Consider the following 27,722-nt stretch of genomic DNA (forward strand, 5'->3'; position numbering starts at 1 on the left):
GACGTCATTTCCGCTGTGAGCTGTATATTACTGCTAATTAATAGTAGTGGTTAAGTATTTTCGTTCATATATGTATAAGTAATTACGTCATACCGCCTAAATTTTATATCTTAGAGATCGGAGTTTATCGGAATCGATTTGTTGACAAACACTTTCTACCAAGTAATATATTTAGTATGGTTTCAGCACTCAATTTAACATTACGAAGTAACATTATGAGCTCAATATGATCAATCTGCTAGAAAAGGTGTTAGTTCAAGTTACTCTTATCTTAATATATCCCCCATTTGCTATGAGACAACAGATTTTTAGATCTCGAGAACCTATAAAACTTTTAGTACTTGCCAAGAGGGACGAGTTATTATACGATATAAGTCCTTACTTAATAGTGGTTTCCGTTTGGTATTCAAACTAATTTGGGTAACACTTCCAGCTTACCGATCGGCTCAATCGTACCTTAATAATAATGATTATTGTATCTAGATACAAGCAGATCTAATTGGGAATTATCTGGCTGGCTAATGCATGTGTCAACTTATTCTTGAATTTTTCATTTGTCACAAAAAAGCGAAAAAGATAAGCAAAACAATTTGTTTACTAACTTAGTCTCCCTTTTAATTTTTTTTATTTACGTTTTTTATGGGGTGAATTGTAGTCATTAATGTCAAAAATAAAAAAGTAAAAAAAAAAAAAAAACAAAGCTTCATAGCACCACCAGGCAATCTGGACATACATTCCAACCTTTTTTGCAGTAAAATTTTAGCCGTGTGTCTAATGAACCTGGCTGAAGTTTTTTGGAAGCATCATTTGTTTTTAGTTTTATGATGCTTATTATTATTATTTTTTTAATTGGAATATGGTATGTACCGTTTGTTAGGTTGAAACCTTTAGACGTATATATGTAGATGCGGGTATGTTTCATAAATAGGATGTTAATTCTTTTCTTATGATACCCATATTGGCATATGTCATAATTTTATATTATTGCTAGCAGACCGGCAGACATTGCTCTGCCATAGCTTTGGTCTATCTGCGTAACTTTTAAGCAGTTTTTCCTCTTAATCTCCCTTCCCCTCTCTTCGCCTTTTCTTTATCTTTTTATTTATTCTTCCCTCTGTCTTTCTCTTTTGCTGCGCCTCTATCTCCCTTTCCGCCTATTCCCTTACTTCTTTTCCGCTCCATATATCCATATGTCTCTATCTTCGTCTAACTCTATCTCTTTCTCCTTCCCTCTTTTCTCTTCTCTATATTTCTTCTTGTTCTTTTCCGTTCCTTGTTCCCAGTCCCAGTCGCAGTCCCAGGCCCAGCCCCAGTCGGTCCCTGCTCCATTTCTCGAAAAAAGTGTCATAAATACTAATCTAGGCAAAGGGCTACCTATATGCCCAATTTCAGGTAAATCGAACCAAGAACAGAATTTGTTTGAAAAGATGGGTCCCTGGTCCTCTTCCCGGAAACAAGTATTGCAAATACTAATCTCGGCAAAGGGCTACCTATATTCCTTTCAGGCAAATCGAACCGTGATTAGAATTTGTTCGAATTAATCGGTCCCTCGTCCACTTCCCGGAAAGAAGCTTCACAGGAACGCTATCTTATCTTTCAAGTTGGATCAAACTGCACATGATGTTTACGACTTCATCGCGGACAAACAACTTGATATGAAATTTATATACATATATTAAGATTTTTAATTCAGATAAATGGCAACCCTGTGAAGTTTTTCTGATTGACCGCAGCTTTTAAGCCCGTAAAGCTAATCCGTGACAACACCGTGAAATCGGGATACAATTATCTTTAGATGGCAACCGTCTTTTTTTGAATACAATTTAAATAACTCCTTCTTTGATACTCATCTTGGCATATCCATTATTTTAAATTAAAACAAGTAAAGACGGGAAGTTTTATCTTTCATGAATGGAGATGAACAATAATCTGATGAAATTTTGAAAATTCATAAAATCTGAACCATCAGTTGTATGGTATATATATTATATACGACTAATCTTGATGCTTTTCTCAGATAATAACGTATGCATATGCAAGCATCTGCTAAAAATTCAAGCTTGCAGCTTGTAAAATGGGACAGAAATGACGAAAACCCTCTTATATGAACAACCGCTTGTATGGGATATATTATACATTTGAACGATCTTGACAATTGGTGACAATGGCTGGTACATGCAAAATGATCTGGTGGTGTTGTAAGCTTTTAGCTGAGAAAATGATGAAGATATGACAAAACCCCCTAATCGGAAAAATCGGTTGTATGCTATTGTGGTCGGATACGGACGGTTCCGTCAAATATCTAAACGAACATCAAAATATACCCGCTCACCAAATTTTGTTAAGATGTCTTAAAAAATATGGGACCAGCTTGCATTGAAACTTACGGACGGAACGAGGAACAACTCAGCTCGTCATTCTGATCATTCCGGTATAGTTATTGGTGGGTCTATCTCTTCTCCTTTAAGGACTTACAATTTTCGATTTTCGGACCAAACTTAATATACGTTTTCATTTTTAGGTGGCAACCCTTACACATATTTTGCCTAAAAACAACGTTAAATTCCCTTCTTATGACACCCATATGCTCATTCATTTTTAGTAGGTGTCGTTTTTGTGAGTTTCTGATAGGTTGCAGCATAACATGCGAACTAAAGAAACGCACATTATTTGTATACAAAATTTCCATCAAAGATAATAATGGTTAGGTGGCAACCCTACCTTAAACATTTTTTAAAATTTTATGTGTTTTTTGCGTAAGTTTGACACCCGTACTACCATATAAAAAATTGCCAAATAATATAAAAAGAGATTAAGGTTAGGTGGCATTCTGTTCCCCCTTCCCGTTTCCTTTTTCATCTAATTTATCCCTTCGCTGCTGTGATATATCACATACTTAAAGCACGCGTGAAGCAAAACTGTTTGCACATAAAAAAAAAGTAAGACTCGCCCTTACCGAGTCACTCTAATGATATATATTTTATATTTATGATTGCTTTCAAAATAAGTGCTTTCCCTTCGTCTGGCTTTGTTTTTGGAATTCCATTAGTAATGAGAGCAAATTAAAAGCTAACAAAAATTTTATGAAACAAAAATTTGTTAAAGCCACATAAATTGTGCTGAATTCAAATCACCAAACCTGAGAAAATTTTTTTTTTTAGAAATTTATGTAGATACGTTGTTTTTATATAAATTGAAGTAGGAACGCCTTTATCACTGGTTTGCGCTTCTTTATGCATTTTCCTTAGGGCTGAAAGATGGCGCGACTTACTCTTGCTAACAATCAGAACCTCATGCACCCGTGACAGTAACATAACTCACAACATAAAGTTATAACTCTAGCAGCAGATAATCCAGTGATCATATAGGGTTTTTTGCTTTTCAAAAACTGTATGAAGGCTAAATAAGGTTCCGAAAAACTGTGAACAAGTTCTAAACAACTTTTTTGTTCAAATTTTCAGGTCTAGACGTTTCACATTTTCACATTCTAGAACTCTTGTATCTCCTGCTTGATAATTAGTTATATGCGTGTGTATGCGTGAGTAAGAACTTAGGCTGATGATTACATGTGTTTGTGAGTATCTCTTCTTTGCCTTGTATGTATGTGTGTAAATGATGATTGATGTATTCATGTACACCAATGTGGTCGCTTTAATGTTACATGTACATAAGAGTGGCGGCTTCATGTTTTTGTTGCGTGATTATTTACTAAGAGCCTAGTGATGTAAAAATTCGCCACAATACGTATCATTCTGTACCGGCTCGATTTAACCTTACTTCAGAAGCTCTAGAGCTTAATGATAATGAAAAATACGCAAATGTATACTATCGATTAGGTGGCAGACCTACTCGAAAAAGCCAAATAAGTGGCAACCTCATAAAACATCCTAAGTGCAATTCCTAATTAAGAGAGCTTAGAATAGCCATTATCCCGTCGCAAAGATCCGTAGTCAGATAAATGATTTTACATGTAAATGCAACAACAACGATTTGAGCCAGATAAATTCAGATAGAAGTCTGGTTCAATTTGTGAGCCAGATAATAATTATTACTTTCTGGTCTTTAGTTTGGCAACGCAGCCTTTAATAAACTTACTTTTTCAAAACGGGATATCACTGCCTCTCCTTTAGCCGTATGTGTTAAATGAAACACAACGGGGACATCTGTCTATCACAACTCATGTGTAAAAAATATCACGACCTCTGGTTCTCAAGTCTACTAATGATCCAGAGCATTCCGATAAGTGATACGGAACTAGAAAACTCACTGGATGATGGCTAATGTAGCGTATTTACAGTAGCGAAGAGAAAAATAGCAGTGGAATTTATTTGTTTATTTTATTTTCTATACTTTAAGATAAAGCTTCTATGAATTTAGTAACTGAAATCATGCAAAGCAATTTCATAAAAGTTTTCAAAAAAATTCGAAAATTCGAGACAGTTTCGAACTTTTTATTTAGAATTCTCTGAATTTTTCTGAGTATGCGGTCTTGTAGCCCAATAATTTCATTCTAACAAAGTAATATAGGGCTCTCATAATTCGCATTCCATTTTCATTCATACTGAAACTCTTTTTATGGAAGGAAATTTGTAACACGCTTTGGAAAAGGAATTGTCAAAAATCAATCAGAGACCTATAGTTTAAGCTTTGTTAGACTAAAATTGATTGGGCTACAAAACTGCCAGAGTTGGGGGGTAGTACACTAATGCATCAGCCTTCACTCAATATCAGCCTCACGCAGCTAAAGTGGTAGTGAAGTTGAAAAATGTTTCAATAAAAATCGATATAGTTGCGGATATTGAAACGAATAAACATAAGGTTAGGTGACAGCTCTACTTAGTATTATTATTGTTAAAATGCGAAATAAATAACTCCTTGATAGTCAGGTGGCGACTAAGGCAATAAATAATCTCACACGGTACTTCATGAAGAAGTGTTCTGGAATGCAAAGAAGCATTGGAAAAACTTTGCTCAGGCCAGACCATACATCTATACTGGGTTCCCGATTATAAAAGGATAGAAGGTAACGAAAAGGCCGATGTGTTGGCAAGGGAGGGTGCTCGCACTCGCTGAAACGACAATAGATGCTGCATATGATCCATCAAGCAGGAAAGGGATGCGCGGGGCTGCAAAATTATCTCCAGCGGGTTATGGGGTCAGAATATACCCACGGTAGGTATGGTATGCCTGTCGTAAGAGGCGACTAAAATACCACATTCAAGGGGCTGTGTAGCGCAACCCTTCAGGTTGCCAGCCCAATATACAGCTTCTCCAAACCCAATTGTCAACCTTGCCTATCCGTGGCGAAGAGGCTCTGGCGACCCCAAGCTCCCCATGGAACTTGGGGTGGGGAGGGAGGGATGGTCTGAAGGTTTAATGTGGCCATATAAATCGTTCCCGAGATGGTCGGGCTAGCACCTTGATGGTGCTGTGTTACCGGAGCGTTTCGGATCTGTATCCGGCAAAGGACCATCACATCGATAACACTCCCCAAAGCCTTCGGGGAGCAACCTTATCGCTACAACAACAACAAAAACGACAACAACTGCAAAATTCTAAGATCATGTGCAAAACCTACGATATTAGATTCACAAAGTGCCTCATATCTCTGAAGAGAGAAGACTTAAGGCTAACTGGACACTGCCTTCTGGCGTGACATGCTTACAAGTTAGGTCGCGTCAATAACAGCAGGAAGTAAGTATCAATATCAAGTAGGAAGTTCGAGCTGCAGGAAGAAACTCTACCACGCTGCGCTCGCCAGGTAACGACTCCAGTATTAGGGACGGCAGAGTTGCCAAATTTCGAGACAGCTATTTCCTAGAAAACTTCTAGTATTTGCCAAGAGGGCGGAGGTTTTCTATAAAATAAGTCCTGGTACCTGATTCTGTTTGGTCGTCAAACAAATTCTGGTAACACTATGGACACATTTACTCTATGTGAGGTCCTTATTGACCAGCCAGTTCAACCTATACCTTGTACACGTCTTTGCGTATTTATTTAATTTCGTTAAAAATTTCCAATAGTTGGCAACCTTTTATAGCCATCCTCAGTGACAACCAAGTTCTCTCTCTTCTTTTCAAGGTGACAGGTCGTTTGATAGAATGTGGTGTGCCTGTCTGATAATCAGACAACCAATCCACATATAGTAACAGCATTGCTGTCCTTACTAAATAGATGCGATCTTTGTGAGATTTTTTTTTCTCGGCTCAAAACCAGAATCCACCTGAGATATTTGCTTTTTTCATGTATTCCATTATGAAGTTTTGAATTTAACGCTTTCGATGTACTTCACGGGTATGTCTGCATTTGCTATGTGACCTAGTCTCTCGGTGCCCGCTCCATATTCCTTGTTTTGGGAACTCTATCCTAACGCACAGTCAGTCACGGTGTACTGGAAAAAGCGGCTGCTGCTATTTTCCGCCATCTTTGAGTTGCAGTGAAAAAATCACAGGTACAGGTAAAATTGTCTACTCTAGATGCTTTTTGTTGCTTCACACTTTTTCATCTTCTTTTTTTATAATTAAATTTTGAGTTGTTATCCTTTGCTATTCTGCTGTTTTATTTTCCAGCGCGTGCTGCGCATGCGCTCAATACAAGCTGATGACATGCGCGCATAAATATATTCAAACGATATTTTTATTTTCACCGATCACAAAATTGCGAGCAGCTGCAATTTTTCTACTCCTTTTACCTGATTTTTTTATTTTTATATTTTTTTGCTTACAAATTGCTGATTGTACGGATCCTTTGCCTGTCCGTAGGGGTAAAGGTTTAAACTTCTTTATAGTTATATATAAATATTTATGGTATGGAGTACCTTTTTGTCTGCTCTTTGTATTTTCGTTTTTTTTTCGTTGTTAAGTGATCTTGGCTACCGCACATTTTTGAGTGCGGTTGAACCAAATTATTGTGTTTGTCGTAAATGGGTATTTACGTGTGAACAATGCAAAAAAAGGTAGGAATTTCTGGTCGAAAATATGCTGGCACCAAATATTTATGAAGTCTCATTTAGATATGACATCATATACATACACATAGGTAGGTAGGTTCGTAAAGAAATGGACAGGTATGGAATCTTGAAATTTGAATACCAGGGCCGCTGCAATGAATTTATAAAATAATGGAAAGATTAAGTATTTTTTTTTGTTTATGTTATAATCCTAAGTACTAAAATAGTGGCTGTTATTTCCAAAAAACGCTATTTCAATTCTGCGCACCGGACTTTGGGCTGTTATTTCCACATAACCTTTTTTCGACTTAAGGTACCGGACCATATGCTTTTACTTCAGCATATAGTTTTAATTTTAAGGAGCCAACCAGAGGATTTTATATTAACATAATCCTGTTTCAATTCCGCTTACCGGAACAGAAGCTGTTATTTGTACATAAACCTGTTGTAATTATACGTACCGGCGCTTAAGCGGGTATTTACACAAAGCTGCTTTTATTCTATGCAACCGACCATAAGCTGTTACATAAGCAAATCTCTGTTTCGATTCCAGGGACCCTGTCTCAAATCCTCTTACCGGGCCAGATGCTGTCATTTGAACGTAACCCCCTTTCTTGGTCGGGCTAGTACCTTAATGGTGCTTGTTACCGGAACGTACCGGATCTATATCCGGCAAAGGACCATCAACATCGATAGCACTCCCCAAAACCTTCCTTATCGCTACAATAACAACAACAACATTTAACATCGCTGTAATTTTAAAATCAGATGATATCATCTTTCGCATGTTCTCAACTTTACATGATACCCCAGTGGGCCGATGATATATGTCTTTGCCATTTAGGCGTGAACTTCAGGGGGCTACACACACTTCAGGCATAAACGTTGGTGCTTTACGGTGCTGACTATTTCCATTTACAAATATAATACAGCAACTGTTTACCACTTTCTTGCCCGTTCGTTTCTAGTGAATACTTTCAGATTATAGATTTTTATGAAAGTTGGTAAATTGCTAGACTGTAGCTTGTATTTATATTTAGGGACCGATTTATCCGGTACATATTAGGTAGGTTTTTGCCTAGCTTAGTATGGTAGTGGACCAGGTGCCGGTATATTCAAGGAAACGTTATATGTGGTTCGAGGCAGAGAGGGATGGAAAAATGGAGAAGGTGACGGTAAAAGTACGATTGATTGTGAGGTTGGCGAGAAAAAGATTGTGAAAAAGTTAGGCAGAGGTGAGCGGAAGGGGTGAAAAGGAGGTAACGGTTAATGCAAGGGAAAGATGTATTGAAAGAGTAAGTGACAGAAAAGAGGAATAGTCAGTTTTAACACTGCCCAGCTTGTTGTGCGCTGCTTGTTCAATATATAGCCTGTACTTCCGATAAGAGAAATTTCATCATACCTCCCCTCTTTTCAAGGCTAAGACATGTTTTCAAAAATATATAGGAATATATAACATGTTACATGTAACTGATTTTTCAGATAGTAAGAATTGTCACATCAGAGAACTTCCTTGAAAGGCATAAAAGATCCCCTTTAGTTAGGATTAAGATTGGCTCTCTGTGGAATAAATGATTCTTACGGTATGACAAATTGCGCTTTTTTTCTGAGCAACTTCTTACTTAAAAATTGGATCGGATTATAGTGCATTTACAATCATGAAACGAGAATATCTTCGGTACAGACGGAGACAGTCCTTTTCTTACTTCTTCATCTAAAAATTTTAAAATATGCGCGGTTTGTATATTTTTTTTTATCGATGTACATCTTTTTTTAGCTCTACAAGTCATTTAGTCATGGGGAATAACGCAACATCAAAGGCGTGTCGCATTAGTTTAAATACAATGTATTCTAGTACAATTTACAACGGTGTTAGATTGTAAAAATAACAACAATAAAGGAAACAAGTAAGAAACGCTAAGTTCGGGTGTAACCGAACATTACATACTCAGCTGAGAGCTGACAAAATAAGGGAAAATCACCATGTAGGAAAATTAACCTAGGGTAACCCTGGAATGTGTTTGTATTACATGGGTATCAAATGAAAGGTGTTAATGAGTATTTTAAAAGGGAGGGGTCTTAGTTCTATAGGTGGGCGCCTTTTCGGGATATCGCCATAGAGGTGGACCAGGGGTGACTCTGTAATGTGTTTTTGTACGATATGGGTATCAAATTAAAGGTATCAATGAGGGTTTTAAAAAGGAGTGACCCTTAGTTGTATATGTGAAAGCGTTTGGGAGATATCCACCAAAATGTGGACCAGAGTGACCCAGAACATCGGTACCGCTAATTTATTTATATATGTAATACCACGAACAGTATTCCTGCCATGATTCCAAGGGCTTTTGATTTCGCTTTGCAGAACTTTTTCACGTTCGTCTACTTAATATGGTAGGTGTCACACCCATTTTACAAAGTTTTTTTAAAGTTGTATTTTGCGCCAAAAAACCAATGCAATCACCATGTTTCATCCATTTTTTCGTGTTTGGTATAGAATTATGGCATTTTTTTTTCATTTTTCGAAATTTTCGATATTGAAAAAATGGGCGTGGTCATAGTCGGATTTCGCCCATTTTTAACACCAAGATAAAGTGAGTTCAGGTAAGTACGTGAATTAAGTTTAGTAAAGATATATCGATTTTTGCTCAAGTTATCGTGTTAATGGCCGAGCGGAAGGACAGACGGTCGGCAGTGTATAAAAACTGGGCGTGACTTCAACCGATTTCGCCCATTGTCACAGAAAACAGTTACTGTTATAAAAGCTATACCTTTACCAAATTTCACAAGGATTTGTAAATTTTTGTTCGACTTATGGCATTAAAGGTATTCTAGACAAATTAAAGGAAAAAGGGCGGAGCCACTCCCATTTTGAAATTTTCTTTTATTTTTGTATTTTGTTGAACCATATCATTACTGGAGTTGAATGTTGACGTAATTTACTTGTTACTGTAAAGATATTAAATTTTTTGTAAATTTTTTTTTTTTTGAAATGGGCGTGTTCGTAATCCTATTTTGCTAATTTTGAGTTAGCACACATATAGTAATAGGAGTAACGTTCCTGCTAGATTTCATCATGATATCTTCAACGACTGCCAAATTACAGCTTGTAAAACTTTTAAATTACCTTCTTTTAAAAGTGGGCGTTGCCACGCCCATTGTCCGAAATTTTACAAATTTTCTATTCTGCGTCATAAGGGCAACCCACCTACCAAATTTCATCGCTTTATCCGTCTTTGATAATGAATTATCGCACTTTTTCGGTGTTTCGAAATTTTCGATATCGAAAATGTGGGCGTGGTTATAGTTCGATTTCATTCATTTTAAATAGCGATCTGAGATGAGTGCGCAGGAACTTACATATCAAATTTCAATAAGATACCTGAAAACTTACTCAAGTTATCGTGTTTACGGACAGACGGACGGACGGACATGGCTAAATGAATATCTTTTTTCGCCCAGATCATTTTGATATATAGAAGTCTATATCTATCTCGATTAGTTTATGCCGTTACGGGATACCGTTATCCGAAAAAAATTAATATACTCTGTGAGCTCTGCTCAGCTGAGTATAAAAATGCTTAAACAGACAATTATTCGTTCACGTCAAAAAGATAAACAAAATTTTTTTTTATTTGTTAATAAATATTGGAAATTGTCGATTACTTTAAAACTTGCTAATGATTTGTAAATTACAATGTATCTCCTTCGCTCTGTAACATAAGTCATTTAGTGTATAAAAAACATACCTGTAGTACCGACGTATCAACCAACATTTTGTTGCTTATGCATAATTAACCCCGGGAATTTTATAGATGGAAATAGGGATAGGGATAGGTATAGGAATAGTGATAGCAAAATTTGTTACTGTAATGAATTAAAATTTTTTAGTGTACTATATGTACTATTAAAAAGCTTATTAAAATAATCGATCAGTTATTGATGCCGTGATATTTCTGTTAAATTGTATGGTTGGATATTGAGCTCCTCGTAAAGTGTGTCATGTATTCTTGTTACGTTCTGTTACAGGGGATATCAGTAAATTCAATTGGCTGATTGACTGTGCTCCTCCCTCATTGCATGGACATAAATCACGACACGAGCGTGTTATACGATTCGTAATCGAAATAAATTTTTTAAATCACAATAGCTCTGAAATAGTTAATCGGACTAGGGAAATATGTGAAATGGTGGCTACCAGTACTCATTAGATCAAAAATGTATTATCATTTTGAAGATTTTTTTGGCAGATTCATATTTAACGTTTGAGTGAAATTGCTTTTCGATATGTGATTGTATAACACGATACACGGGCCCTATTTCAGTTATATAGAGGCGCATCAAGTAGGCCTCGAATGAAACGCCAAATCTTTCACTATAAGCGTCTGCTTCCTTTGGTGACTGGAAAAACATTTTTGTGGAACTGCCTGTCGATTCATCTATGAATTAAAGATGCCATGCTTCGTGCGTTTCTTGCTATATAAAATAAAAATAAAAAAGCTTATGAGAAATTTTTTGTAGCAGGGAATTATGGTGAGTTCAGCGTTTTCTTTGGCTGCTTTATCTGCTAGCTACTTTCCGTCTATTCCTATATGAGCTTTCTCCCATGAAAACTATTTAAGATATCGTTTGGCGCAAGCAGAACAAACGTTTATGTATCGATACTATTAAAGGTGTCGTACTGCTCCTTTGTTTTAATAGCTTCAAGACATGATTGGCTATCACTAAAAATATGTAGGTGTTGTGTTGCCAAGTGCTTTTGTGCCCACAATAGCGCAGAGTCGATGGCGTACGCTTCAGCTTGTAACACGCTGCATACATTGTGTAGCTTAAATATTTCTTTTTCAGACGTTCCATCTGGATGGATGATAATGAAGGCGGATCCGCATTCTCCCGTTTCTAGTTTGCTTCCATATTTAAAGATCTGTGTGGTATGATGTGCTATTAAGCTGCCAATTTCGTCCTGTCTGCTGATTTTGCTATATTCAATGGTTTGCCGACCATTATCAACTTCTACTGGCAGCTTCAGTTTTCCCGCCTTGTTTTTTGCCTTGTTGTTGTTGTTGTTGCAGTGCTTCGCCCCATCAATCACAAATTGTCATCAATGTCCTCTGACCGGGGTCCAAGGAAACTTGCTGTTTCAACAGGGGAGGACCATAATGAGAGGGGTGTTAGAGGCGTTGGTTACACAATACAGTTAAAGAGATGGTTGGTGCCATGTGAGGACATATTACGAGCCTTCGTATATTTTGTTTATTTCCGCAACTTTGAGGTGAAGTGGCATGACTGCAGAAGTTGTGGACACAGTGTGAATTCACCATACCAAGTCTCAGATGTGTGCATATATTGTTAAAAATTCTTTGCGTTTTTCCAGAAATATATCATGCATGTCTGATAAAATTTAAATTGTTATCTATTATAACTCCGAGAAGTTTTATTTATTCTACGGACGGCAAGTTAATTCCATTTAAATTTGCGGTGTTCTTGATTTATGTGTAAACGCTATTTCCTTTGTTTTATCATCTCAAAATTTTTTGTTTGACATCGTTTCGATTGGTGTATTTTGCATAAGGCAGCGTTGGTCATACATTTGAGCTCCGCACGTTTTTTTTTCGGCCATGGTAATGAGCACATCATCGGCAAATGCTTGCATTTCGCATTCATGTGGTAGCAAAGAGGATAAATACAATAAGAGCCGTCACTCGTTATTTTTTTGGCATTTACTCGATGTATACTGAGAGGTAGTCGCTACTTTTTTTTGGGCGAAATGTTTATAAATGACTTCTATACATTTTCGTGGGGTATTTGTGTTTATTTTTCGACTGTATTTAATTAATTTATTTAATTCTATTTCCAAAAATCACAGTTGCACAAGGGACCTACACGGCATGGATAAATGCGAGACAATTAAAAATGTCCCTCTCTGAAAACATTCGGCATCAATTTTTTCAATTTCCAGCGAGATACTCGCCACAAAATAACGAGTGACGGCTCTTATTGTATTTATCCTCTTTGGTGGTAGTAGGGATAGGGATAGGAATAGAGATAGGTTATGGTATAGGCGAAGGCAAAGGGAGATAGAGAGAGGGATAGAGATATTAGAGCCATCGAACGGAGGTTAATAAGTGTACATAGACCCATTGTGAATGATGACAAAGTGTGATCTCTTCTGCATAAACGTCAAAATTCCAAAGTGATTGGATCACCTGATTCGTATTTGACTATCGCTGTCTCATTCTGTATCTCTTTCTATCACCCGCTGAAGATAGGCGCCGCCATATTGAACAGCCTGTCAAAACGCTGAAAAGTAGCCATATTGAACAGCCTGTCAGGCAGTTGACAGATAAGAGATCACACTTTGTCATCATTCACAATGCATAGACCTTCACAACGGTTCCTGACACTAATAAAAATCGATTAATTTAATATGGTGAGTTCATTGTATTGTGGCTGTCACATACTGCAAATATACTCTGCATGTTAAACACATTTTTAATTTTCATACGCTTCCCATACCGTTCAAAATTTGCATTTCTAAAATTGGAAAACGATAATAAAATATAATCATTTGACACAAAATTAAAAACAGCACAAAGTTTATTGAAAATATTTATCACGTGCCATGCAATGCCTAACTTATCGAACCAAAATTAACCAAAACAAATAGCAAGGCAAAAACTAAAATTAAAACGACAATAAAGTTTAAAACATGTTGCACTTTCAACTTAACAAAAGGTAGCCAAAATATTTTAAATTAAGGGTAGAGCAAAAAAATCTAAATTATTTAATGTCGAATGGGAGCGGCAGGTAAACCAATTGACAGTTTGTATCCCTTTTTTCCTTAATCAAACTTTTTCGCTGTAAGTTTACAAACTTTTTCGCTGTAGTAATAAAAAGGACTTGTCCCTAATGTCATATCAATAATATGAGGCCTTGTTCGATTAATTATAAAATAAAAAAGACTGTGTGTCAGTTAAATTCGATCAGTTTTATAAATTTAAATTTGATTTAAACATGATTATCTTTTTATTTATTAAAATAAGCTTTTTAAGCGGCGATGTGCCAGTTTTTATTTATTTCACGCTTTTACGACAGTACGATACAATGAATTTACGCCAATACGATAAAACTCATATACGTTAACACGCTTTATGCTAGTTTGCTCTTAATCGAATGCGATTTTGCCCAGTGCAATTTTACGCTGCCTTGTTTTCCGCTGTTACGCTATTGCGTCGATACGCCCTTACGGTAGAACGATTTACCGCTATCAAGTGGTTCGTTTCGAAGCTGGCATGCTTTTACGCCATTACGCTATTACGCCGATACGTTCGTACGTTACAACAATTAAGTGCCACCTTCTGGTCGGTTTTAAGCCTGTACGTTGTCTCTTATGCCCTTACGCTTATGCTGTTACGCTTGCTCTGTCATGCACTTCTGTGCTTGGGACTCCGACCTCTTTGATGGCTTATAGCAAGGGAGCTCGAAAAATTAGGATAACGAAGTCTTACGACAACAAAATCAATAAAATTACAACAACTTCCTTCTCGGAATTGCAGAAATTTAATTTTTACAATAACTTCAATAACAAGTAGATAAAACAATATCCTTCCTGGAATGACAACAAATAATTGGTACAAAAACGCCACGAAATACATCTAAACAGCAGCAAGTGCAGGCTGATTCGCAGTGAATGAATGTTGATAGATTTCCGTTTAATTGTGACATGAAATTCGCTTGATATTTAAAGCATCATCTTGTTCGTTTTTTTTACCGAAATCAATTTGCTTTACTGGCCAAAGTAGTAAATGTCGATCGATTGTCTTGCTTGTGTGTCCAAAGTTTTAAATTCCTTTGAATTTTAAGGTATGTGCTATTTTCCGTGTAATTTTATCGAAATAGATTTGATTACTGTTGGGAGCCACTCGGAGCCAAAATGATGTTGTTGGAAGCTATCCGGAGCCAATAGAGCCATTTGATAAGCATCGTTGGCTTATAGTATGAATTGATTTTGAATTTTTATGACTAAAGACGCAGAAAAATAAGGACTCTGTTGTCTCTTATTCTGTTTGGGTTTCTAATATTTTTCTGTACATCCTATTTACTTTTTTTTATTATTATTTTTTTTTTTTAATTTAGTTTATTTGAAAAATTTTAAACTCAGTATTTTTACGGTATATACTTTTTTCCACTTTACAATACCTAACTAACGATCTTTAACAAAACAGTTTAAACTGATATTTAAACTTTATGTTAATTTGGAACACTCTTCTATGGAATATACAATTGCGACCACGAAAACAGCAGTGGAAATCTTAAGCGGATTTCATTAACTATATTCATTTTGTTATTTTTCTTTTTCTGAAAATTTACGAAGAAAATAGCATAAATTATGTAAACGAAACTTTGCAGGCCAAACATAAAAACGTTTTTGAAAATTCGAAAAGTCCACTAAATTTTGAATTTTTTACTTAGAATTTTCAGTATTTTTTTGAGTATGTAGTTTTGTAGCACATTAAATTTTTGTCCCACTAAGTATCACTATCAAAATTCGCATTGATTTTTGAAAATTTTTTTCCGGAAGGGTGTTACTGATTTTACTTCCTTTATATTAGGTCGGTTGAATGTTTTTCCGCTTTTCATACAAATCTTGCAATCGATTTTTAAGTAATTTCTCATTGAGCTACAAACGTGAAACTTTACACATAGGTTAGAACACCGTGACAATGCAACAAAAGGAAAAAAATCCGTTAGGTGGCGCACGGATCGAAATAATTTTTTTGTCCGCTTTTCATAAAAATCTTGCAATCGATTTTTAAGTAATTTCTCATTGAGCTACAAACGTGAAACTTTACACATAGGTTAGAACACCGTGACAATGCAACAAAAGGAAAACAAAATCCGTTAGGTGGCGCACGGATCGAAATAATTAGATAAGAATTTGAAACTTTTCAAACCAGCTTTTAAGTAACTTCTCGATGAGCTAGAGACTTGAAATTTCATACTTAATTCAGAGGTCGATGACAGCCGATGACACGATACAAAAAGATTCGCTAGGGGGCGCACGGAATGAGATATTTAGAAAAATCGTACGAAACGGAGGGAATTTGGGATTAATTTTTATGTAAGTTCTCATTGAGCTACAACTGTAAAACTTCACAGACAGGATAAGACGCCGAGAAAATTTAAGAAAAGGAGAAAAAAATTCCGTTAGGTGGCACACGGATCGAAATATTTAGATAAGAATTTGGAAATTTGGTGTTTTGAGATCGATTTTAAAGTAACTTCTCATTGAGCTACAAACATGAAACCTCAGAGACAGGTTAAGACACCGTGACAAAGGAACAAAAGGAGAAAAAAATTCCGTTAGGTGGCGCAGGGATCAAAAAAATAGATACTAATTTGGAAATATGAAACCGGGTTTTAAGTAATTTCTCGATGAGCTAGAGGCTAAAAATTTAGAGCTTAATTCAGGGGTCGATGACAGCCGAGGGCACAATACAAAAAGTTTCGCTAGGGGCGCACGGACTGAGATATTTAGAAAAATCAAACGGAACGGAGGGAATTTTGGGATTGATTTTTATGTAAGTTCTCATTGAGCTACAACTGTAAAACTTTACAGATAGGATAAGACGCCTAGAAAATTTATGAAAAGGAGAAAATAAAAATAAAATACAAAAATTTAAGTACTTCCTTTATATAAATGACAAAAACCAGCGAAAAATTTCTCCTATATATATAATGACATATTCTTGCTAAACTTTGATTTTTAAATTTTGACATAGAAATTGCAAAAATATTTATGAGAAGTAAAAATAAAAGTTTAGCAAGAATATATCTTTTTATATATAAGGGAGACATTTTTCGCTGATTTTTGTCCATTTATATAAAGGAAGTAGTAAAAAGTAAACTCTGCGCCCTTTGTATGAAAGAAAATTTAATCAATGTTAGTTTTGAGATACTAATAACTTGTATTTTGTTAGACTAAAATTGATTGGGCTACAAAACTGCATGTTAAAAAAATATTTTAAATTGTAATCAAAAAAATTCGAAAGTTTCATGCAGATTTCTCGAATTTTCGAAAATTTTCGAAAACATTTATGATGACAATTTGCACAGTTCCAATTGCTTTCTTCGTGAAATGTTTTTCTTCAATTATCGAAAACTAAATAAAGACGAAAATAATTGCCGGAATTTACTAAAAAAAATGTCACTGCTATTTTCGTGTTCACAGCTGTATGATCTTTATAATTTTGGTTTTGCTCAATTGCTCATACGTACAAATTATAATATATTTATATATATATATTTTTGTATGCATTTCATTTTTTTTTTTGTCTGCAAAACACGTTTCAAGATCGAGGTAATTTCAACGAAATTAAAATTTCTACAAGTACTTTTAAGGAAAAGTAAACAAAGACAAAGCAAAGTGTTAAAAATATGCCAAAGTCATTTGGTGTTTTTGTAGCACGTTTTTGACCAAAACAATTCAGCAAGTGTCATTGTTTCAATGTTTGTACTTTTTGTTGTTGCTGTAAATGCAGCAATTTTTGTACCAATTGCACATTTTGTGTTGTGGTATACATACATCATATATACATATCTACGCACATCATACGCGTATGCATTTGTTTGGTTTATTCAGCTTTTGGTAGTTTTTGTCGATTTGCATAAAAGCTTAGCTTTTGGCTGTCATAGCGCAGGCGGCATATTTTGTCCCAACGGCTTCATTGACGCTTGCGACTCGAAGTGTTAATAGTTCGTTGGAATTCATGTTTTTAGAACTTTACAAGCTGTAAATTCAATTTTATTCACTGACTGCGATGATAAACTAATTGTTTTAAATTTTCTTTGCGTGACTCGAATAGAGTTATGCGGCAGTTACCCACCGACGTGTGCCGTACGTAAGGACGTTTGTCGTACGAAGCACGTTTGACCGAACTCTCAAGCCCGTAGGAATCAATGTGTGCGTCTGTGTACATGTACATAACATATTTGTGTGTGTATTGTTTACAGATAAGCACTGTTGCTATTGACCATTTTGCATGTATGCTTATGGAAACATCAACTTTTTCCAATTTAATTTTTGATATTGTAAAAGGCCGGAATACATATTAAATAAGTATAAATAGATTAAATATTTATAATCAGCACTTTTACATAATTATTTCGAATTATTTCCACAATTTTTCAAACTTTAATTAGGCTTTTTTGCATAAAATTGCAAACGGTCAAAAATTAGCGCACAAAAGTTTACTAGGCAACTCTGTCTAGTGAGAGAGTAATCAGATGACACGTTCTTACGGAAAAAATCAAAATTGTTTTGATTTCTACGTTCCGGGCTACGTACGTACGGGCGTTGCACGTCGGTGAGTTTTCGTTTACATTGCACACTCATAAGATAGGTCGTGTCAGCTGACACGTTTTTTCTACGTACGTTCGTGGGTAACTGCCGCATTAGAGTTGTAATGCCGTAGTGATCCCGAACATAGTCGTGAAATTATTGCGAATTAGTTTCGAATTGATTAAGAAACCAACTCTCACACGATCCAAAAATGGTCTCTTAATATTCTTAAGCTGATTCGGAAATAGTACCGTAGTTATGTCGAAAAAGATGACGTAATGGTTCTGAGATAGTACCGACATAACTGTACCAAAGTAATCGCAAAATTGTCCTTAAATAGTCGCAAAGTAGTCCCGCAATGATGATAACACTGGATCACAAATTCCAACCTTTTTTCTGCACCACAGACGCCATTATGAAATACCTATGTAAATTCACCCCCTGATTCCGAAAATCAAGGTTATTTTTAATTCTATGGTAACGTTTTTGAGATATTTACGAATAACCGATTAATGAAAAAAAAAAAAAAATTGGGCCCACTTAATCATATATATCTCAAGAACGAATTGAGCAATTCCAAAACGGTAGGCCCTGCAGGTTCAAAGATAATGAACAATCATTACGGATTTTTTCAATTTACTTTGTAAAAATCGCGAGTTAATATCGAGCTCAAGGCCTAACAATAATTATTTTATCATTATTATTGTTATAATATATTTTTTCTTAATTGAAAAAATTTTAAATTAGAATAGAAGAAAGAAAAAATTTAGACAACTGCCAAAGCTCGTTGTATAGATCCATTTCGGGAACTGCTAAATTCCTTCATCGGCAACGTTTAGGCGCCGCTGCTATAACCATTCAGCCATCACAGCGGTTTTTTTGTTTGTCTTCATTATTCCTACTTCAATTCTGGTTCTTGCCAATTGATATTCACAGCACTGCGACATCTGTTACAGAATAGTTGTGAAAATTGGACTTTGTTTATGGCGATGATGCCATAGTGTCATATTTTATTGACACTTTTTCCCCGTGCTCTGGGATGTATTAACAATTTTTGTTGTTATATCGGCCTACTGATTTGTAATATCGTGAGTTAATATCAAGCTCAAGGCCTAGCAATAATTATTTTATGATTATTATTGTTATAATATATTTTTTCTTAATTGAAAAAATTTTAAATTAGAATAGAAGAAAGAAAAAATTTAGACAACTGCCAAAGCTCGTTGTATAGATCCATTTCGGGAACTGCTAAATTCCTTCATCGGCAACGTTTAGGCGCCGCTGCTATAACCATTCAGCCATCACAGCGGTTTTTTTGTTTGTCTTCATTATTCCTACTTCAATTCTGGTTCTTGCCAATTGATATTCACAGCACTGCGACATCTGTTACAGAATAGTTGTGAAAATTGGACTTTGTTTATGGCGATGATGCCATCACACTATGGCATCATTTTATTGACACTTTTTCTTTCTTCTATTCTAATTTAAAATTTTTTCAATTAATAAAAAATATATTATAACAATAATAATGATAAAATAATTATTGTTAGGCCTTGATCTCGATATTAACTCGCGATATTACAAATCAGTAGGCCGATATAACAACAAAAATTGTTAATACATCCCAGAGCACGGGGAAAAAGTGTCAATAAAATATGACACTATGGCATCATCGCCATAAACAAAGTCCAATTTTCACAACTATTCTGTAACAGATGTCGCAGTGCTGTGAATATCAATTGGCAAGAACCAGAATTGAAGTAGGAATAATGAAGACAAACAAAAAAACCGCTGTGATGGCTGAATGGTTATAGCAGCGGCGCCTAAACGTTGCTGATGAAGGAATTTAGCAGTTCCCGAAATGGATCTATACAACGAGCTTTGGCAGTTGTCTAAATTTTGTCTTTCTTCTATTCTAATTTAAAATTTTTTCAATTAAGAAAAAATATATTATAACAATAATAATGATAAAATAATTATTGTTAGGCCTTGAGCTCGATATTAACTCGCGATATTACAAATCAGTAGGCCGATATAACAACAAAAATTGTTTTGTAAAAATATGAAAAAATTTATAATTTGCGAGGAATGATCTCGAAATTTTTTTATTTTTTTGCAGATTTTTTTTTCTCTCTAAGCTCTGTTTTATTAAAAAAAAAAAAAAATAAAAATAAGCTCTCTTTCAACAAAATCGATGAACTAATACAAAAGTTATAAGCATTCAAGTAAATATATCCATTTAATACTTAAGTACCCTACTGGTACATATGTGTTAGTATTCGTATATCACTTAGTTCGTATATCAGTTAGTTAGTTACTCCATGAGCAGTCATGACCGTTCGGTACGATATGGCGGCCCCATAAGTAGCACCAGCTACGAAGAGGCCATGATATATTGTACTAACGAGTTGACAGGCAGATGGAGGACCACTTTATCTCCATTAATGCTCCGAATGGGCATGATTTGTTTCAGAAACGGTCAAATACGCTTAGGCGGGTAAGCACAATTAATGATGAAGTCACAAAATTTGCACGCAAATTGGCAACCTTCACCACACAAATTTATTTCTTCTACACATTTAACACTTTATTAAAATTTTGAAATTTTCTTTGATACTTAACGAAACCAAATTTATTTTGATAATAATGAATAAATTTATCGTAATTTTTTTTTCGTTTGCCAGTTAACGATAAGTTTATTTGAAAAACGAAACTAAATTGATCCTTTTTATTCCCTTTATATTAGGTCGGTTGAATGTTTGTCCGCTTTTTATACAAATCTTGCAATCGATTTTTAAGCAACTTCTCATTGAGCTACAAACGGGAAACTTTACACATAGGTTAGAACACCGTGACAATGCAACAAAAGGGAAAAAATCCGTTAGGTGGCGCACGGATCGAAATAATTAGATAAGAATTTGAAACTTTTCAAACCAGCTTTTAAGTAACTTCTCGATGAGCTAGAGACTTGAAATTTCATACTTAATTCAGAGGTCGATGACAGCCGCTGACACGAAACAAAACGACTCGCTGGGGGGCGCACGGGATGTGATATTTAGAAAAATCTTTCGAAACGGAGGGAATTTTGGGATTGATTTTTATGTAAGTTCTCATTGAGCTACAACTGTAAAACTTCACACATAGGATAAGACGCCGAGAAAATTTAAGAAAAGGAGAAAAAATTCCGTTAGGTGGCGCACGGATTGCAATATTTAGATAAGAATTTGGCAATTTGGTGATTTGAGATCGATTTTAAAGTAACTTCTCATTGAGCTACAAAAATTAAATGAACGGTTAAGACACCGTGACAAAGGAAGAAAAGGAGAAAAAAATTCCGTTAGGTGGCGCAGGGATCGAAAAAATTAGATAATAATTTTGAAATTTGAAACCGGGTTTTTTTAAGTAACTTCTCGATGAGTTAGAGGCTAAAAATTAAGAGCCCAATTCAGAGGTCGATGACAGCCGGTGACACAATACAAAATGTTTCGCTAGGGGACGCACGGACTGAGATATTTAGAAAAATCAAAGGGAACGCAGGAAATTTTGGGATTGATTTTTATGTAAGTTTTCATTGAGCTACAAGCGTAAAACTTAACAGATAGGTTAAGACAGCGAGAAAATGTAAGAAAAGGAGAAAAAAAATAAAATAAAAAAATTTTAAGCACTTCCTTTATATAAATGGACAAAAATCAGTGAAAAATGTCTCCCTATATAAAGCCATATTCTTGCTAAACTTTGTTTTTTAAATTTTGACATAGAAATTGCAAAAATATTTATGAGAAGTAAAAATATAAAGGTGGAGCGCTATTGATTGAGTAATAATATCTCCTTTCCTGCCAACTTTCCAATCCAAATAATATGCGCTCCACTTTTATATCTTTACTTCTCATAAATATTTTTGTAATTTCTATGTCAAAATTTAAAAATCAATGTTTAGAAGGAATATGTCTTTATATAAGGAGACATTTTTCTCTGATTTTTGTCCATTTATATAAAGGAAGTGCTTAAAACTTTTTTATTTTATTTTTATTTGAATAAAACTTCCGAAAGTATTGCTTTACACATCCGCATTCGGTTGCAGGGGAGGTAGAGACATCCACTTAATTGGGTGAAACAGTTGGAGGAAGCATTGAAGTATATATCTTGGTGCCTCCAATTGGCGTCAGCGATTGCCAAGCAGGAATAGCTGGCGTGAATTTTTTCTCAACAGCTAATTTCAGCAAGGGAGCTATACGCCAATTAATGATGATGATGATGAAAAGCCGAGTGAGGACCTTCGGTGTAAACGAAACTTAATATTATTTTTCACTTCAAGTTTTCATAGAACGACACCCAGTTTAAATTGCTACTATAAGAACTTGCTTTTTATTTATAAAGACATTTTGTTCCTCACACCTTTAACGTTGCCTTATCTTTTAGCTAAACGCTCATACTAATACTACTATTCATATTTATTTGTTTATTTCATACTGTGATTTTTAATTTTTTAGCGGAACTGGTTATTCATAAAATTTACTATTAAAGTAGACATTGAGGCACCTGCGCTACAAATCATCTTTGAGTAAACGCGACTATCAATAATTAACAACAAATCGATATTCATTATAAACTAAATAGCAAATACATATTTATAAAAAATAATTATTGTTTTAATAAATGATGAAGTTTTTGTTGTTGTGGAGCTGTTGATTATGCAATGCCATCAACAATTTGCGGTTAAACCGTTAGTTGCTTTTTAATTAAATGTCCAATTTATATGCATACGCAAATCTACACATTTAATGTATTAAAACTAATAGAAATTTCTATGCGCATAAATTATTTAATATCTTTAATAAGAGCCTTAGAAACAAGTAAGCAAATTTAAATGCGGATGATATCGAACACATTATACCCCAATTCATATAGGCTCATTCCATTTCAAGACACCCGGTCCGCGCAGGACATGATTTTTGTTTTCGATGAAATTTTAATATGTTGTTCTTTGGTCAGAATAATGAAACACGTTTATTTTTTTTTTGGCTCAAAAAATTTTTTTTTTCGGATTTATCGGCAATTGAATTCCATAAAATGCAGTCGGTATTTTATTCACCTATTTTTTCAACTCTCAATAACTTTGTCAAAAATTAACGGATTCTCATGATTTTTTCTTTGAAATGTTCGTTATTATATTTACTTTTATATAACAGTAGCATATAGTTTAAAAAAAATTGTATAGTATTTAGTAGAAATTTATGACTTTTTTCAAAAATTAATTTCTCAAAAAAAATTACTTTTTTTTGTTTAAACTTTTTCTATATTGAGTAAACGGTTCATATTTCAACTTGGCTAAATGCCTATTAGCCGAAACTTGTTGTTTTCGAGATATGAATTTTTGAATATTAAAAATTTTTTTCCCCAATTTATGGATGCAATACATATCAGCATACAAGGCGATCAATGCCAAATGCTTAAAATTAATTAAAATATCACATTTATTATTGAAAACATTCATTTGTTATTATTTTTCAGAATTACACTGATTTTGTAACAGGACATGGCAATGGCTCTTGTGACGGCATTGTAGGTTTAGTGAAATATTTTGCCATATTCTGCTCACTCGATATAGAAAAAGTTTAAACAGAAAACAATAACAGTTTTTTTAAAATATTAATGTTTGAAAAAAAAGTCATAAATTTTTACTAAATACTAAAAAAATAATTTTTTTGGAACTATATGCAATTGCTTATAAATTTATATAAAATTAAAAGTAATAACAAACGTTCCAAAGAAAAAATCATGAGAATCGGTTAATTTTCGACAAAGTTATTGTATGCTGTAATGCATAATGCGGCCACCGTGGTGTGATGGTAGCGTGCTCCGCCTACCACACCGGATGCCCTGGGTTCAAACCCCGGGCAAAGCAACATCAAAATTTTTAGAAATAAGGTTTTTCAATTAGAAGAAAATTTTTCTAAGCGGGTTCGCCCCTCGGCAGTGTTTGGCAAGCGCTCCGGGTGTATTTCAGTGAAAACTCATCTGCCTTGCAGATGCCGTTCGGAGTCGGCATAAAATCATGTAGGTCCCATCCGGCCAATTTGTAGGGAAAATCAAGAGGAGCACGACGCAAATTGGAAGAGAAGATCGGCCTTAGATCTCTTCGGAGGTTATCGCGCCTTACATTTATTTTATTTATTTTAATGCATTGCATCAATAATTGGGGGGAAAAATGTTTAATATTCAAAAATTCATATCTCGAAAACAACAAGTTTCGGCTAATAGGCATTTAGCCAAGTTGAAATATGAATTGTTCACTCAATATAGAAAAAGCTTAAACAAAAAAAAAAAAGTAATCTTTTTTGAGAAATTAATTTTTGAAAAAAGTCATAAATTTCTACTAAATACTATACAATTTTTTTTTTAAACTATATGCTACTGTTTATAAAGTTATATAAAAGCAAATATAATAACGAACATTTCAAAGAAAAAATCAGGAGAATCGGTTAATTTTTGACAAAGTTATTGACAGTGGAAAAAATAGGTGAATAAAATACCGACTGCATTTTATGGAATTCAATTGCCGATAAATCCGAAAAAAAATTTGTTTGAGCCAAAAAAAAAAAAAAAAAATACACGTGTTTCATTATTTTGACCAAAGAACAACATATTAAAATTTCATTGAAATCAAAAATCATGTCCTGCGCGGACCGGGTGTCTTGAAATGGAATGAGCCTATATATATTGTGGCGAATGTTGACATCACTAGGCTGTTAGTAAATAATCACGCAACAACATAAAATGAAGCAGGCACTCTTATATACATGTCCACGTTAAAGCTAGCAACACTTATGTAGATGGCGAAGAAGAGATATCTCACATACACACACATGTAGTCACCAGCCGAAGTAGTTACTCACACATACACGCGAATATGGCTATAAACTACAAATATACACGTTTATAGCTGGTAACCAAGCAGAAAATTCTAGAAGGTGAAAGGTCTAGACCTTTGGAGAAATATGCTGACGAAGCAACAGAGAGTATAAAAGCAGGGCAAGCTGAGCATTCAGTAATCAGTTTGATTTAAACATGCTGTTGTGAAGTACGTGATATTGAAGTATAATTGTAGTACTCCCAAGTAGACTAAATAAAGAGCATATTGCAATACTGAATATTGGAGTGATTTATTCAACAGTTTAGCGATTCGAACGTTAGCGAAGGCTTGGAATAAGCGGAATTTCACTAAATTCGTTACAATATGTATATAGCACACACAGAGTCGGCATGTTTCAACCATTTCTATAATTTCGTTTTAATTACAGTATTTTTCTTATAGAAATCGGATTTCAAAGTAGTATAAATCGACGTTTTAATCTATGTTTATATCTTTTAAGAATTCAAACGAGTTTCATAAAACCACATTTTTTTTTAAATTTTAATTCAAAACCCCGAAAATACATATGGAAGCCCATGAAATTCTAGTCTAAAATGCAACTTTTGAGCGAGTTAAAAATCTGCATGAAATTTTAGACGGTTACCGATGAGTATACATAACATTTTGTTAATATTTGGTATAAAGGAGTTAAATATATACATATAAGTAGTGATAGAACGATTTGAGTATTGAGTGAGTAGTATCTATACTTAAAAAAAAAATACTCCAGTATTTCCTACTCGATGCTTTTATCAAAGTGCTCGATACTTTTCCCTAAAACTTTACCAATTTCCGATGGTGTACATATTGAAGATCAAAAAAGTTCAGTCCATTAATAACATAACTTGAGCATAAACCGTCGACGACGATGTTGTAAAAGCCCCGCATTCAACTTAAACCGACTTTTTCATAATGTTGGAATGGGAGACGATTTCTGAATATGGTGGTTAAAGAAGAGTATGTGTTTATTGTCCAGAATCACTAACTCCAACAAGACTATGAAAAGCTGCTAATCCCATAAAATAGCAATACATTTTAAGCAGCTTTTACAGTATCGTCGACGATATACTGGTATTGAATATGGTTTAATGTCATAAAAAAAGTCCTTGACGTGATTTACCTCCTTACGAATTGTGGAGACGACACCTACATATTTTATGCCGATTCCGAAGGGCATCTGCAAGGCAGATGAATTTTCACTGCGAAGCTTTTCATGGAAGAAATACACTCAGATTGCCGTATGTGGTATGCTTTAGTCCAGGCTTGTTCAAAATTTTTTATATTGAGGTGCAAATCACAATCCATATACAAAATTATATGTACACTTGAGCGGGCAAATTTTTTGCCCATCAGGAGTATAGCAAAAACGTAATCTACAGATGATTCTAAGAAAAAATGCTGAAGACACCATAGCTTTTAACTCCGATTTCGGTCCCGACTTTTGCAAATTAGATATTTTGAATTTGAATGTAGGGTTTGGCCAAAAAACTTCATAACTTCTGATAGAATTATTGGAAAAATATCATATTGGGCTTACTTTAAAGGTATTTTACGTACATAATATTTATAGTGTTTTTGAATTCTAGTAGAGATATCAGGGTTAAATTATGAGAAATTAGCGTAAAATGAACTTTTAACTACTGTATTATCATTTTTAATAAATTTCTTATGGAAAATTTTTTTTCTTTACATTTAAAATAAGTTCAAAATATTTCCAACAGTTTTCATTCAGACAGTTTTTCTTTTTCTAAATTCGTTTTAGTAAAAAAAAAATTTTTGCTTATTACTTGTAAATATAGGTGTTTTTTTTAATTTTTTCCACTAAAACGAATTCGAAAAAAAAAACTGTCTGAACGAGAGTTGTCGGAAATGTTCCGAACTTATTTTAACTGTAAAGAAAAAAAAATAGAGTCATCTGTAGATTACGTTTTTGCTATACTCCTGATGGGAAAAAATCATTCCATACAATTTAACCCGCTCTAATGTACAGCGAAACTTTTTTAAATTGAGACAAAAAAAAATGTATTTTAAATATTTAATGAATTTTGATGGCCCTCTTAATGAATAAATTTTGAACTAAAATTTTTCTCAGTGCTACAATGTTTTTGAAAAAATTTTTGGTGTCAATTTGTTAGGGTTAATTTGAATATCATATCGCAGTGCCTTGGCTTCATAGAAAGTGCTCTTTCTTTGCACTTTCTTATGAAATTCAGGCACTTTCATATGAATCGAATTTATATGTGAGGGCATATGGGAGTGCTATTTATTTTTTTATATTCAAATTGTGAATTTGTATCTGTGCCTATTCTTCAGGGCAAAACAAAAACTAAGTGCTATAAGTATATGCGGCTATAAGTGTAAGAGCAGCTCTGCATTAGTCAAATTTTATATTGGAAACCATGGAAACAACAACAAATACAACACTATTGAAACTCGCTGATTGAAATAAAAAAAAAAAATCTATAAGTGGTTGAAAAATATAAATATATATATATATATATATATTTATTATATACAATAAT

The 27,722-nt window shown here is 34.4% G+C and overlaps 1 protein-coding gene across 4 annotated transcripts in view; it reads left to right on the top strand.

The window, feature by feature from the left end:
• Window positions 1-27,722, top strand: part of PAPLA1 (Phosphatidic Acid Phospholipase A1) — a 197,370-nt gene that overhangs the window by 149,827 nt on the left and 19,821 nt on the right. The window lies entirely within an intron of this gene.

The sequence above is a fragment of the Eurosta solidaginis genome, chromosome 4, assembly GCF_040869045.1.
Source record: "Eurosta solidaginis isolate ZX-2024a chromosome 4, ASM4086904v1, whole genome shotgun sequence".
NCBI classification, from domain to species: domain Eukaryota; kingdom Metazoa; phylum Arthropoda; class Insecta; order Diptera; family Tephritidae; genus Eurosta; species Eurosta solidaginis.